This window comes from Odontomachus brunneus, unplaced genomic scaffold, assembly GCF_010583005.1.
Source record: "Odontomachus brunneus isolate Ranch 3 - 2012 unplaced genomic scaffold, Obru_v1 Obru_scaffold_079, whole genome shotgun sequence".
NCBI lineage: Eukaryota > Metazoa > Arthropoda > Insecta > Hymenoptera > Formicidae > Odontomachus > Odontomachus brunneus.
In genome coordinates, this window is record NW_022639529.1 from 227,821 (window position 1) to 241,519 (window position 13,699).

A 13,699-nucleotide genomic window follows, 5' to 3' on the forward strand; every position below is an offset into this window, starting at 1 on the left:
GGGTGGGAACCCGGCCGAGGAGAGTGAGAACTCACTACGCGAGGAGGCATCTGACGCGACTATTTTTTCGTTAACCCTTTCAGACCTCACGCACATTATAATGTACACTGGTTTACTACATCAATATCTGAATTAAAATATTGAATCTGTGATAGCAACCATGTATACACTTTTGCTTTGAGTATATTTACTAAGATTAGAGTCCCTATAGTAAGAGGCCTATGTTGTCAAACTTTCTATTGGTTTTGACAAAATATGGCAGAACCAATAAGATGTCTCGAATCTATGCTTTGCGAGCAATATTATTCAAATGATACAAAAGGAACAAGAAAGAAAGAAACGTGTTTTCAATCATTTCATTTTCTGTAATTTATATATATCATAATTTATATATATATATATATATATATATATATATATATATATATATATATATATATATATATTACACATTCAATATAACATAACAAGTTAGAAAATTATTTTTGACACATTATTATTATTCGACACATTTGCATGCATTACAATGTTTATATATATATTATTTTATTATAAATATTTATTTACTTCTGCTGCTTATTACTTCTTTATATAACTACTATTAGTACTTTAATATTAATAAACATTAGTCTTGACTAATAATGTTTATACTGTCACGCTCTATGAGTTCTCCACATCTTAGAAAAGTCTTATTTCGGCTGCATTCCGAAATTCACTGTTAGTACTGAAAATCTATAGTTCATGTTACGTATACTATAGAATTTCAATACTGGCAGTGAATTTCGGAACGCAACCTTCATATCATCTAATCTTATCTCATCTTGTCTACGACATGTTTTGTCGAATTAGAAACAGGCCAGACTCTTACTATAGGGATTCTAACTAAGATTGTATACAACCTCCATCTATCGAATTGTTTTTGAAACACATGACATTTCTTGACATTTTTTGACATTTTTTTTTTTGCTTTAAAAAAGATCAGGTCTGAAGGGGTCAAGTTATTTAGCTACAGGCGCATTTTCGCTCGACAGCTTGCGGCTTGCGTTCTCGTGCTTTGTCGTGTTACAATGTCTGACCAGCTGAAGAGAGTGAGACAACGAGGAACCAGGGAAAAAGTGCGCAACAGCTGGCCGGACTGAGAATAAGAGAGAAAGGGAGAGTCTGAGCTACGGCAGATGGGAAGAGAGACGAGGAAACGGAATGACCACCTCACACGTGAGACTTCGCGCGAGGACCCGCGCTATGTATCGAGGTTTGCCCGGCAAAGGGGTGCTGGTCCGATGGACACCCAGACAGTGAAAGAGCTCTTATAGATGCATCTCGGACGAAAGAGCTGAGAAAAGTCAGAAAGAACGTCTCCTCGCCGTCCGTGTGGCCCATGAAGTAAGAGAAAAGGAGGTCGAACTGTGTGAAATGAAAGTGGTCCTGATTCTTGTGTTCCCTAATTGAGAGGGAATAATTTATGGTTGGGCACTATTTGTAAAGCAATTAGTTAGAACGAAGTAAAAGGCCTGATCTTTGTAGCTGCACTGCTGAAATGCAAAAAGTTAGAGTGTGAAAACGTATTTGTCTCATTTCAATATATTGCATCAGTTCAGCAGTGCAGCTGCAAAGAACTTAAAATATACTTGTCTCACTCTTATTCAGTAGTGCAGCTCTTTAGTTAAATAGCTGCACTACTAAACTGGTGCAAAAAGAATGAGACAAGTATATTTTATCTCGCTCCAATTTATTGCTTTACAAATGGCGCCCAACCATAAGGAGTTATTCCTTTCAGCAGATTTCCTCTCAATTAGACACGAGCCAAAACCACTTTCTCTACTCGCGCCCTATCATGTTCGATCTCCTTATCTCTTCATGGTGTGATCAAAGAAGCAGATTTGGAAATGGCGCGCGCGGCGCCCGCGAAGGACCAATAAGACGACCGTACTGATCCCTGCCACGGATCCTAGATCCCAGGAGCACCTGGCTAGCCGACCGCTCTGCACTACATGGTACGGCAGCGAGTAAACAGGATGTGTGAACGACGAGTGAGTGAGCGAGCGTGCGAGCAATTCGGAGAGGACACAAACAGAGGCGAGTCACGTTAGATCCTGGTGAGTGATCCTTGGTGAGACGAAGCTTTTATACAGCCGCGAGCTGATGCCGTAAAATGTTGTGAATCGTTCGAAAGAACGAGCACGACGGTGTCCGTCATCTCGCTTTCACGACGGCCGTTAAGGATGTATCTGAGATACAATCGGTGACAAAAGTGCTTGAAAAACGAAAAATTGGAATATCTGCTTCAAACGTGTTGTAAACCTAGTGATAAGTGATATAAACAGTGGCTAACATAATATATTTCTTATTTAAAAAGTTATTTTTTACTTTCTCAACAGTTTATTACTTTTATTTGCTTTTCTTCACCTTTCTATAATAAAACTTTTGACAGGGAAAATGCCTTGAATTCAACTTTAGAACATTAAATTTTGTATTTATTTAACATCAATATCCATCAGTGCAAAGGAGAAAAAGTAATTGGGATAAGTTAAAACAGGTAAATATGCATTGTCTGAACAATAACTATCAATATTATTTATTGTTATTATAAATATTTAATGAAAAAAGTTAAACGTAGCAACCATGTACCATGTAGTTTGTGGCTTGTATATTGGCAGTAATGCACTGTCCTGGCAGGTTAAATGAAACAATAAAAGCCTCAAATTTTACACTTATCTTATTGTTCATCGAAATTATTTAATTTATATTCTTGTCCTCTGCATGAAACAATGCAGACAAAACAAGAATTTACGACGTAACTTTATTATACTGATTTATAGGTTATTCATTTGATATTAGCTGCTTGCAACGTTACCGCATTTCCAATTATTAACTTCTTATGATAATCGCAAAATTGTCACAAATAAAAATTAATTTCTCTGAAACCGTGTTGTGAAAACTAATCAAATTCCGCAAATAGTTCCGATAATTCAGGATTTATATGTATAAAAATACTTAAATTTTTGGTACTATTTTTTCTATACGTTTTTACTCTTCACATTCAGAAAAGTTGCTTTTGCCATAAGAACACGTGTAAAATTAACATAATAATTACTCTTCAACGGTTTAGTGAATCGACTTGAAATTTTTTTTCAGTATATTATAGATAATTAAGGAAAAGTTACCCAAAGTTTTATCAAATAGGTACTATTTTTATATAGCTCAGATACATCCTTAAGTTGCGATACATGGAACGATCGTTGAGTAAATCGCAAATCGGCCGTCCACTTCCGGGCTCGTCAGCTGTGCAGTCAACCGTATTGTTAATATGTTTACGTGCACAGTTTAGTGTCGTAATGATAGCTTTTGTGGTAACGCGATTTCGTTGCGGGATAAGGTATGCGGAGAAAAATAATTTTGCTCTTTTAGCAAAATCGTCGTTGCTACTGCATGTTCAAAGTGACAGCAAAAAAATTTAGTTGACGTAACTAATTTTGCAAATTATTCGTTATCAGAGCAGAAGTAATTTCGTTGCCAGGATAAAAAAATTTGTCGAGTATATTTGTTCTAAGAATCATATTAATTTGCTATCGATGCAAAATAATGTCCTTAGCAAATTTATTTTTATTGGAGCAAAACTGCAATTGCTTATATAAATCCATCATAGTTCTTACAGCAAAATAATTTGTAGATTCAGCAAATTATATCCAGCAAATAGTGATTAGTATTCTTAGCAAATCTTTTTACTGTCCATGTAATAACGATTTTGCTAGATCAGCAGAAGATTTACGGGCCAGCAAATTATTTTTCTCCGTGTGTAAGCGTTTGTGTCATGTTAGCGCCGTATCGAAAGAGAATAAAGCGCGTTACATGAAATATCGGTGGAATTATTGAGAGCATCCATGTGATGTCGAGTTGACCTAGTTCGTCGAGTTAATCAGAGCGCCCTAATAATGTTGAGTCGTGGAAAATATTTGCGTCGGGAGAGACACAATTAGATTGCGTCTAGCGTCGGGTGAATTGTCTCGCGTTACTTATCGTTCGTTTGGTGAATATTGGTCGCGTAAATTATTATCTATCGTTATTACTGCTGTGCGTTGTTGTTGTTCTTGCGTTTAGTCGTTTGTAAGATTGTAAATAATGCGCCCAACGGAGAAGACCCGTGAAAGTATTGTCGCGAGGCTGAAATCTAGCCGTGAAAGTTTCGCGTAGCGTTATTTGCTTTACGTATCGTGCGGCAGGCAGGCGACGCGCCAGATAAATTGGTCGCGTAATTGGCTTGTAATTATCTGCGCATTAGAGTAATTTATTATTTATTCGATTTCCCTTCTTTAATCTCATCCTCTTCCATAATTTTGTAACGTCTTCTTTTTTTCCTTATAAAGAAAAAAAACTTTTAGTTTTTAGTAGTCTAGTGTCTAGTTTTTAGCTTTAGTAGTCTAGTGTTAATTCTCGGTATATCATTGTGGTAATATTTGTGGTAATAATTAAAATAAAGAATTAATTCATTTCTTTAAAGAGATTCTTTTCATGTAATTTTTCTCTCAAATTTTTTTCTCGAATCGTATTTTTAAATAACTTGTTTTTATTCCCTTTTTCATTGCTCTGTAAAAGACTCTTATTAAAGAATAAAAGTTATTAAATATACATTTAAATAGTTAAAATTGCTTAAAAGAGGAATTAAATTTAAAAAATAAAACAATTAAATTGCGTCCAATGACCTGTGACGATGCACCGAGCGCTAAAAGAATGTCAGAGCGAGCTTTATCGACATTTTTTACTTGTGGTATATTCGTTTATGGTTATACAGAATCATAAATCCTTTTGCAAGTTAATAATGTAAATGTTAATTAATGAGGCGCTGGTAGAGTTCATAATAAGAATGAGAAAAAGTTCAGAAATTATATCTGCTCATTCTTACTTCAATACATACAGAACTGTCAGCAGAAAAGAACAGTCGCTTTATACAAAAGTTCTGCAGGTTGTGCGGGCATCAAAAAGGCACCGCACCTTTCACAAATTGCGTGATAAAATACTATTTCACCCTCAGAACTTAACTTAGAAGCTTGATATAAAAAAAATAGTTTATATGAAAATATCAAGTACTAATCTGTATGTAAATGACGTGTATATGTGATGTAGCAGGATATAACAGAGTAGATAGTTTCCGCGTTACCATTGAGAAACGCTGCAACTGTTCTCTTCTCTGTCACGAACTTTATATTCCGTTTTTGCTACCAGCAATGTAAATCATAAATAACAACACGTGCATACATATACTAATAAATATATAATTTTTTATTGACAGACAATAGCAGTAGCTCTGCTCACTTCTGATCCTAAGAGGTTGTTCATAGAGTGTATGGAAGAATGTGTCGTTTAAAAACGCTCAGGTAAATTAATATTTGAATTATTAGTATTTTTGCATTATTTATACTATTCCTTATAGTTGAAGTAGCTTATACAGTGTAAATTCAGTTGCTCAATAAATTTATAAATGTTTCCTTTAAAAGAAGTTATAGAGTGCACATGATTTAAACATGGTCTACAATGCGAATTTAAGTCTTGGCCAATCACGATCAGTTATTCTCTACATATTCGATTGTGATGTCCATTTCTTAAGAATTAAAACTTAAATTCGCATAGTAGAATACAATAATATTACAATGGTCTACGTAATTTACATTGTCTACAAAGGAATAAAACCGTGTAAACGTTAAGTAAATTACACGTAAGTAATTCATATAGACGTAACCTTGAAATCTACGGCACAACCGTGGCTAAAACATCCTTCTATTTGACAGATTACACTAAGATGACTTATCATGTTTGCCTGAATCGGTAACGTCGAGAATGTCAATATAGTAATCGGCAGACATTACCGACATTTTTATTGCCCTGCGTATAAGAGCGCATGCCTGCCAAAGTTGGGAAGTCACCCAGACATCCCCTTAACGAACATTATTCTGACTCGTAGCTCTTCAAGTTTCTGTGTTCGTAGGCCAATTACGCTTCTGAATGCGAGTTAGAGATAACCAATCAAAATTAACGTCGAACACGTTTCAAGTGATCTCTTGTGTATAGAAAGTGTATTCTGCATGCCGCTTTGACGAAGTTCAAATCGCTAAATTTGCAAAATTCATTTTCCCTCTGTACTAATATAAAATAACATCCGCCTCTTTGATTTTCAGAAAGTCACTCCTTTCAACTGCCAGCACACACCGGCGCTTACAAATAAACAAGAAACCAATACAAACGTAGATTAAAGGAAACGTTTTTACTCGAATTGTGTCGATCTCCGTACTTGTGTAAAACTGCCTCTCGACCGGTGCGACTGCCGACCGCTATATTTCTCTTTTGAAAGGAGGGCAGTACTTCACGACGCCCGGAGGTCTGAAGGAACACGCGTTCCCGCCCTTGCAATTTATAAATGTGCTCACTTTACGCTACCATTGGCTGTTTCGGAAGTTAACGGGGCTATAACGCGAAAGGCTACAAGAATAGGCTTTTCTACGGAAAGGAATCTCTGAGCGTGAAACGACGGAGGCGTGAATAATTCGCAAAACAAAGCGTTCAAAGAGCGGAAAATGAAATTATATCCTTGCGCGCGACCGGTACGACGTGTTCGCTTCGACGAAGGCGAGCACGTTGAGAGAGACAGAGAGGACGAAGGAGAGTGGCAGAGAGAGACAAAGACAGACAAACAGAGAGAAAAAGAGAGCGAGGAGCCAACGGATTTCCTGCTAGCGTTACGAGTCAATTTGCAGGCCGGGTTTTGCCCGCTTCCGAGACATTCCGCGTCTCCGTCGCGGCTTCTACCGCGGCGACTCGATTGTTTTTAAGCGGAGGAGAACTCGCTCGACCGTATTGGTCGATTCGAGGCGACAACAGCAACGACGACGGCGATGACAACGATGGAACTTTCTGGCGACAATGGCGAGACTCGAGTTCCCTGGCCGGTCGGTCAGGCGAACCGCCAGCGAAGTAATGAAATGGACCGAAGGGCCCGTGCTCGAGAGAAAGGGAGAGACAGACAGAGAGACAGAGAGAGGTCCTGGCCCGGAGAATTCCTCCGGGTGAATGGAAATCCTCCCGCGTGTTTACAAACAAGCGAAACTGGTTCCGAAGGTTCTCGCTTATGCGAGAACGGACACGCCCTAGCCGAGCGTGCGAAAGAGCCTCGCACGGAGGAGGAACAAAGCGGCCGCTATCCTTTGTTTCAACCATTCCGCAGCCCACAGGGAGGATATACTAACGTGAGTGTGTTAATTAAGACCGACGGCGGAATAGGTGTATATACGCGCCGTGAAGAAATATATCGGACGAAAATCTGGAGTTTTCGTCGGCGCTCGCGGCAGCGTAGGCGGCGGCGGCGACGCCGCCGCTCGAACATAAATCCCGGCCCGTTCTTATCCGCTGTGTCCATCGGTGCTAAAAGAACTCTCGAATCAGATTTCTCAGGGCGGTCTCTTTCGCCGAGTTATTACGCTCCGGAAATCTCTCGATTAATCGTCCTTCTCTTATTGGGCCTGTTCTTATCCGCCGTCGCCGTCGCCACCGCTGACGCCACTACGAGCTATGGCGGATATTTCGGTGGACGGGCTACTTGTACGCGAAATCGCGAAATTAACACATTCCCAGATTAGGATTCATGTGGCATACATGTTTTGGGCATCTTAATCTAAGGCAGTCAGATTTGCAGAATATAAAATCATGACATGATGTTAGAAATGTTATAAAAATTTAAAACTCCACACTTTAACATTCCATAAAAATTTAAAAGTATATACACTGAGAGAAAAATGTATGATATTTGGAACTATAATGGCATAGTAAAAATATTATAGTTAGGAATATAATTTTTATAGTAAATGTTACTATAATATTTGTAATATTTACAATATAAGTATAGTATAACTGACCCGTGTAAAATTTTTACCAAGAATTATAATTATTTGAAATAAAAAATATGGTAAGGTGGCAAATATTGAATGGTAAGAGAAATTAACTATTTTATATAGTTATAGTCAATACAATTGGAATATTTGGCAAATATAGATACATGTAACTATATTCCCAAAAGGTGCTTTACCATATATATAGAGTAATATAAAGATGGTGACTATAAATCTGTGTTCATTCTACTACATCTTCATGTTTAGATGAACTATAAATATATGTTTGAGGCCAAAATGATAACTATAAAATATAGTGAGATTATAGTTATTCCAACTATTTTTTTCTCTCAGTGTACATATCAATATGTTTCGATATGATACATAATAAATGGATTTTAGATAGAAGATAATTTTTCTAAATGTAAAATAATAATGTAAAAATGTAAAATAATAATGTAAAATAATAATGTAAAAATGAACATTTATGTAAATTTAACATCGTTTCCGTCCTCGTTTATTTATATTGTAAAAATGAAAGTCCGAGTAAAAATCGCACACATTCCTTCTAGCGTGAAATAATAAATTCTTATGTCTCGGCAGGTCTTTGTGGACACACGAAGCATGACGCCTCAATTAAGTCTACATCGATTAATTAGAGTCCCGGTGAGTTGTTTACAGACTGTAATTTCAGTTGGGCAAACTTCCGATTCGTCGGAGCGTCTGTCGTGGAAATTAAGATCGAGGACTCCGCTCGGACGTGTTATCATCGAAAGCGGCTTCTTACAAGAGCCTCCATACTTCAGCCGGAAATGCACCCGTACATCCGGGCCGCAGCTGGTTGAGTAATTCACGTTGTACCTGCAACTAATCTACTCTCGAGCGTCGTGGAAATGCGTCACTCCGAATGCGGGATTCTAATCCCGATCTTCATTTCCGCGACTCTGAAACGTCCGATTGGACGCGACTGTACGCAGGGAAAAAGATTTCTTTGGATTTAATAAACTTTATTGCATTCAAACAAATTTCATCATTGGAATGATCCGAAGAAACTAATGGCCATTCTACAATTGCGTGATCGTTAGTGATTACGATGACCAGTAATTAAATAAAGTAAATAAATAAAACACTCTGGTCAGGCCTTACGAGCACACTTACGCAATTATAAATATTTCGGTCAATAAGTACGACTGTACGATTGTGTGGACTTTTTAAATAATATACAGGGTGTCCCAGAACAATCTACGAATCTCTCGTGAGAACGTAGAGCGGGTCGAGATGAACATAAAAGTCCTATACCGTTTTGCAATATTTATAATAATAACCGAGAAATTAATTACGAAAGATTAAGGAAAAGCGTGCGTTGAATGGTAGAGGAGCGATCGAATCTGCGCAGCCCAATAATATAGCATGCGGATGCCGGTGCGGGATGAGTGGAAGAACATCGCACCAATGCCTGTACTTATATCCAATGATGCGATTTCGAACCCGCGCACGCTGATTGAGCACGCAAACAAGATCCGGATCCGCGCTGCAGCTCGAGCGCTTCTCCTCCAACTATTCAGCGCGCGTTTTTCCTTAATTTTTCGCAATTAATTTCTCAACTATTATTGCAAATATCACAAAATGATGTAAGACTTTTATGTTCATCTCGACCCGTTCTACGTTCTCACGAGAACTTCGTAGATTGTTCTGAGACACCCTGTATATCTTCTTAAATAAAATATTTATTTGAAACGAAAAACATATTAATTTTAGCTTCAAAATGATATTGTTTCATTTAACCGATCATATCACAGGATCCAAACGTTTGCGTATCTTTCTGTAAAGTTTCGATCCTAAACAACATGGCCGACACCCTCGTCCATGCTGACCGCAGTTGAGCATTGCTTAACTTTGATGATCAAGCAAGCTGCGACGATCCTTATGCTCCGAAGATATTCTTACGACTTGTACTTATACAATGTATTCTTATAGTGTTCACGGTACATTGTAACATTTACTGACAAGTATTGAGACAACACAACAACATTCGACTTGCGACGTATATTAATTAAATGTATATTAGTGAACCAATGATTCCATGATTGCTTTCATATTTTTAACATAATATTTTAATGGTTAATCCAAAAAAAGATTGAAACAAATTCTAAGAAATCCAAATCAAATAACTCGAATTATTAAATCTAAAAAAAGTTTTGAAGAATATTATTTTAAATAATAGTGTTTCTTTATCAGGTATAAATAATATGGTTATCTTCAACGAAATAATACAACTTTTCAACATATTTCTATATGAAACAACATGCTTTTCTATATAATTATATTTCGATAATATTTGCATTTCTATATAATAAAGAAATTGTTTTATTTATTGTAACTAAATAATTTTTGTAATATATTTATTGTAATTAAATAATATATTATTCGATTGAAAGATATTATTTTTCAAATAGTATTTTTTTTATTACATAATAGTTTTTTGAATAAGACAAAATTTTTATTGAAAAAAGTAATATTTTGTATAAGCATATGTTGTTTCAACCAAATATCAGTCAGACAAATAAGAATGTTAAATTAAAAAAAGATCTTTTTCTCTGCATGAGAGAGGTGAGGAAAAGAGGTAAAGAGAGAGACAGACAGAGACAGGGACAGAGAGAGAGAGAGAGAGAGAGAGAGAGAGAGAGTGTGGGTGAGCTATGAAATCGTGGTGCGAATTAAAACGCGCGACATCTCATTCGAATATCTAAAGGTAACACGACGCGCGGCCGCGATTAAACCGAATCGACGCGATTCGACGATTGAACCGGCGCCGGTGTTCGGCGCCGATCGCGGTGCCGTTATTATTCGACGGGATTATTCTACAAAATTCAACGCGCGCCGTTATTATCCGACAGCCCACACACGCCGCGTTATTATACCGGCGACGCGACGCCGCCGTAATACCGTTCGTTCGTTCGTCGTGTGCACGATCGAACGGACGAGATCGCGTTGGCGAATTAATAGCGGAACTCACAATGCGTGGTCGCCGAGTGTATATTATATACCCCGCTTCTTTACAGACGGCAAGTTCGCCGGGAGAGGGCGCGTTATTTCCTCGGGGTCGGAGAAACACGGAGGCGACAGTCGAATTTGCTCCCGGTAGGATTTCAAGGAGCGATCCCGGCGAAACTTTCCTCAGTTTCGCGAAAACCGCCTTTACCCCCGCCCTCGCTGTCCTTCTCCTCCTCTCTTCGTCACTCACGCTCCGTATATTCCGCTCTCTTTCCCTCTAGCCGCGGTAGCTTCATTAAAATTGAAGGTTCCTCGTCGTTGCCGCCGCCGGCTCGAAAGTCTGCGGAAAGCTCGCTCCTCGGCTTTCCGTCGCGCGACGACGACGACGATGACGATGGCAACAAACGCGACACGCTGCCGCGCACTTTATCGCCGTATTTAAAACCGGTCGGCTTCCCTTACCAACGTGCACGGCTTCGAGGAGCCGAGCACGCCAGGAAGAGAAAGGGAGAGAAAAGAGGGAATCGCGGGAGAGAGACGCGCGGTGGGAGACCGCATCTCGGCTTTCAGCCGGAGTCACGAAAAGTCCTTTGTGGCGCGCGAGCGAAGAGTTTCCCGAAAAGTCCGAGTAGATGCCGCCTAATGCCGCGCGTTTATCTCGCGATATATCTACCTCAATATCTCATTAAATGCGTGTAGAATTACACTTAAAGTTAGAGTTTGAATTAATATTATATTATATTAATATTTATATTCGCATTTGTATTAGTTTGGTTTAGTTTTAGTTACAATTTTAATGTTGGTATAGGTACTGCCTTTAAGACACACTAGTCCTAGATGTATAAGCATTACTGGGTTGGTATTGTGCGTGGAACTCGGATACTGCGCATGATTCGAGTTAAAGGGATCCGCATGTTACATAATTATAGCACAAGATACCAAATGGGTAGAATAGGCTTAGTTCCTAACCCTGTACCTTTTTGTACACACTTTGTATTCTAGTAAAAAAAAATCGCGATATATCGTGGCCGTAGGCGCCGCGTGCACGTTATAACGCTGTTAACACGGAGACTCGACATCTCGTCCGACAACGGAAAGCGCGCTCTCTCGCACGTTACGTTCTTATAATCCTCCTGTATATTATCCACTTTTCTCCCTTTGTATCCGGCTCTTTTATATTTTGTATTTTATGCTCGGCAGAGAGACGACAATCGCGGTGGGCAACAATGCGGGGGAGACTCGAGAAGTACGGCCACTCCTTTCCTCGTGGAGAATCTTCTCGAGCGACCCTCCGAGAGGAATTCTTGAGGAACTCTCTCTTCGACCGATCGGCAGCTATTTCCTCGGTCGCGTTTCTTACGCGGACCATCGTTTCGAGCGACTGAGAGATGCAAACTGTCCCCTCTATAATCCGTTTAACGTCGCCGGGAAATCGTATCGGCCGCTGACGGATTGTCCGGCGATTACCATTCCCCGGAATCCCGGACGGGCACGAAGCGTGGTAGCTTTCGAGACCTCGAGCGCGGGACCCACCCACCCGCTCAACCAATTGCGAGCCCGAATAAAGAGATGTTAAAGAGCACTTGTTCGGAAGCGACCAGGTAAACCCCCGAGGCTCTCTCGCGCCATTTAATTCGGATCGATGAGCTCGCTTTCGCCGTTCGCGAGACTGTTTATTCGGCGAATCGATCGGTCCGGCGGCCTCTCGGCTTCCCACGGCCACGGGACATCTCGATCGGCGGAAACGACGGCGTGATCCGGGCCGCTGTTACGCAATATGTGAACACCATTTACTCGGACGGACGAAGAAGAATCGCGCCCGATTTCACTGTGCGCGTCATCAGCTCTCGACAATACTCGGGAAAATGCGCGAAGGCGTGAAATAATAAAGGCAGGATGAACTCGCGCTAACCATCCATGCCCTATTGCTGTCAATTTTGAATGAAATTGACTCCAAATCACGCCATATCAACGTCTTTAACTCTTTAAGTATCACTGGTACCAATAAGAATCACAGTTGAAATCTTATAAATGTTTATTTAGGTCGTATTTAGGCCCAGTTCCACAACCTCCAGTTGACTGACTGGTTATTCCATTGGACTTGACAAATCCTATTTGACATTAAAAAGAGTTAATTAGAATTAACCAATCACTATTGCGACTTAACTGGTAGTTAAAATTAAACGGATGTTGTGGAACTTGGCCTTAGAGTGTTTTTGGCAACATTTTATTAAAAACAAGTTACTAGAATGTTCCATGAATTATGCGCCTTAAAGGGTTAAATGGATTTTCACCGGTAAAAGAATTTAATGCCACAGATATTCAAATAACTTTGTACGTGTTACGTGGCTTGTATTACTTTCTTGGATGAATTTGCGTATTGTGCGTAAATTTACATTAAAATCTAGCCTGAAAAAGGTAATTTGTTGATATGTGTATAGAAACCACATATACATGGGCGGGGAAAATGCCCGCACTTCTTCTTGCATCCCTCCTATAAAAATAAGGATTCTCATATTATCCCTTATTATAATTTTCTGAAATAGTTAAAGACTGATGTTAGAAGGGATTACTTTGTTGAATGTCAACTGTTTAAGGTTATCTCTACTGGACAGCCTGCTTTCACAGCGAAGAATATTATAATAAATTTCATTCTGAGACTGCAGTTAGGAATATTAGAGAAGATAAGTACGGATTGGTGTTGCCTTTTTACGGAACGGAATTCTAGACAGAGAAAAGTAATTTTGCTTTTTAGTAAAATCGTCATTGCTACTGCATATTTGTAGTGACATTAAAAAAATTTAGTTGACGTAACTAATTTTACAAATTAT

General features: G+C 39.0%; 1 protein-coding gene and 1 long non-coding RNA gene across 3 annotated transcripts in view; one reads left to right on the forward strand and one right to left on the reverse strand.

The window, feature by feature from the left end:
- The window catches only part of LOC116847554 (toll-like receptor 6), a 140,784-nt gene that overhangs the window by 18,926 nt on the left and 108,159 nt on the right, over positions 1-13,699 (reverse strand). The gene's annotated exons all lie outside the window — the stretch shown is intronic.
- LOC116847555 lies at positions 1,951-10,068 on the forward strand. 2 transcript variants are annotated; one of them, XR_004378783.1, is made up of 4 exons: positions 1,951-2,096; positions 5,288-5,372; positions 6,171-7,235; positions 8,478-10,068. It is a non-coding gene; the product is annotated as an uncharacterized LOC116847555 (long non-coding RNA). The 2 variants fall into 2 exon arrangements; XR_004378782.1 differs by lacking the exon at positions 8,478-10,068 and having other exon boundaries at positions 6,171-7,690.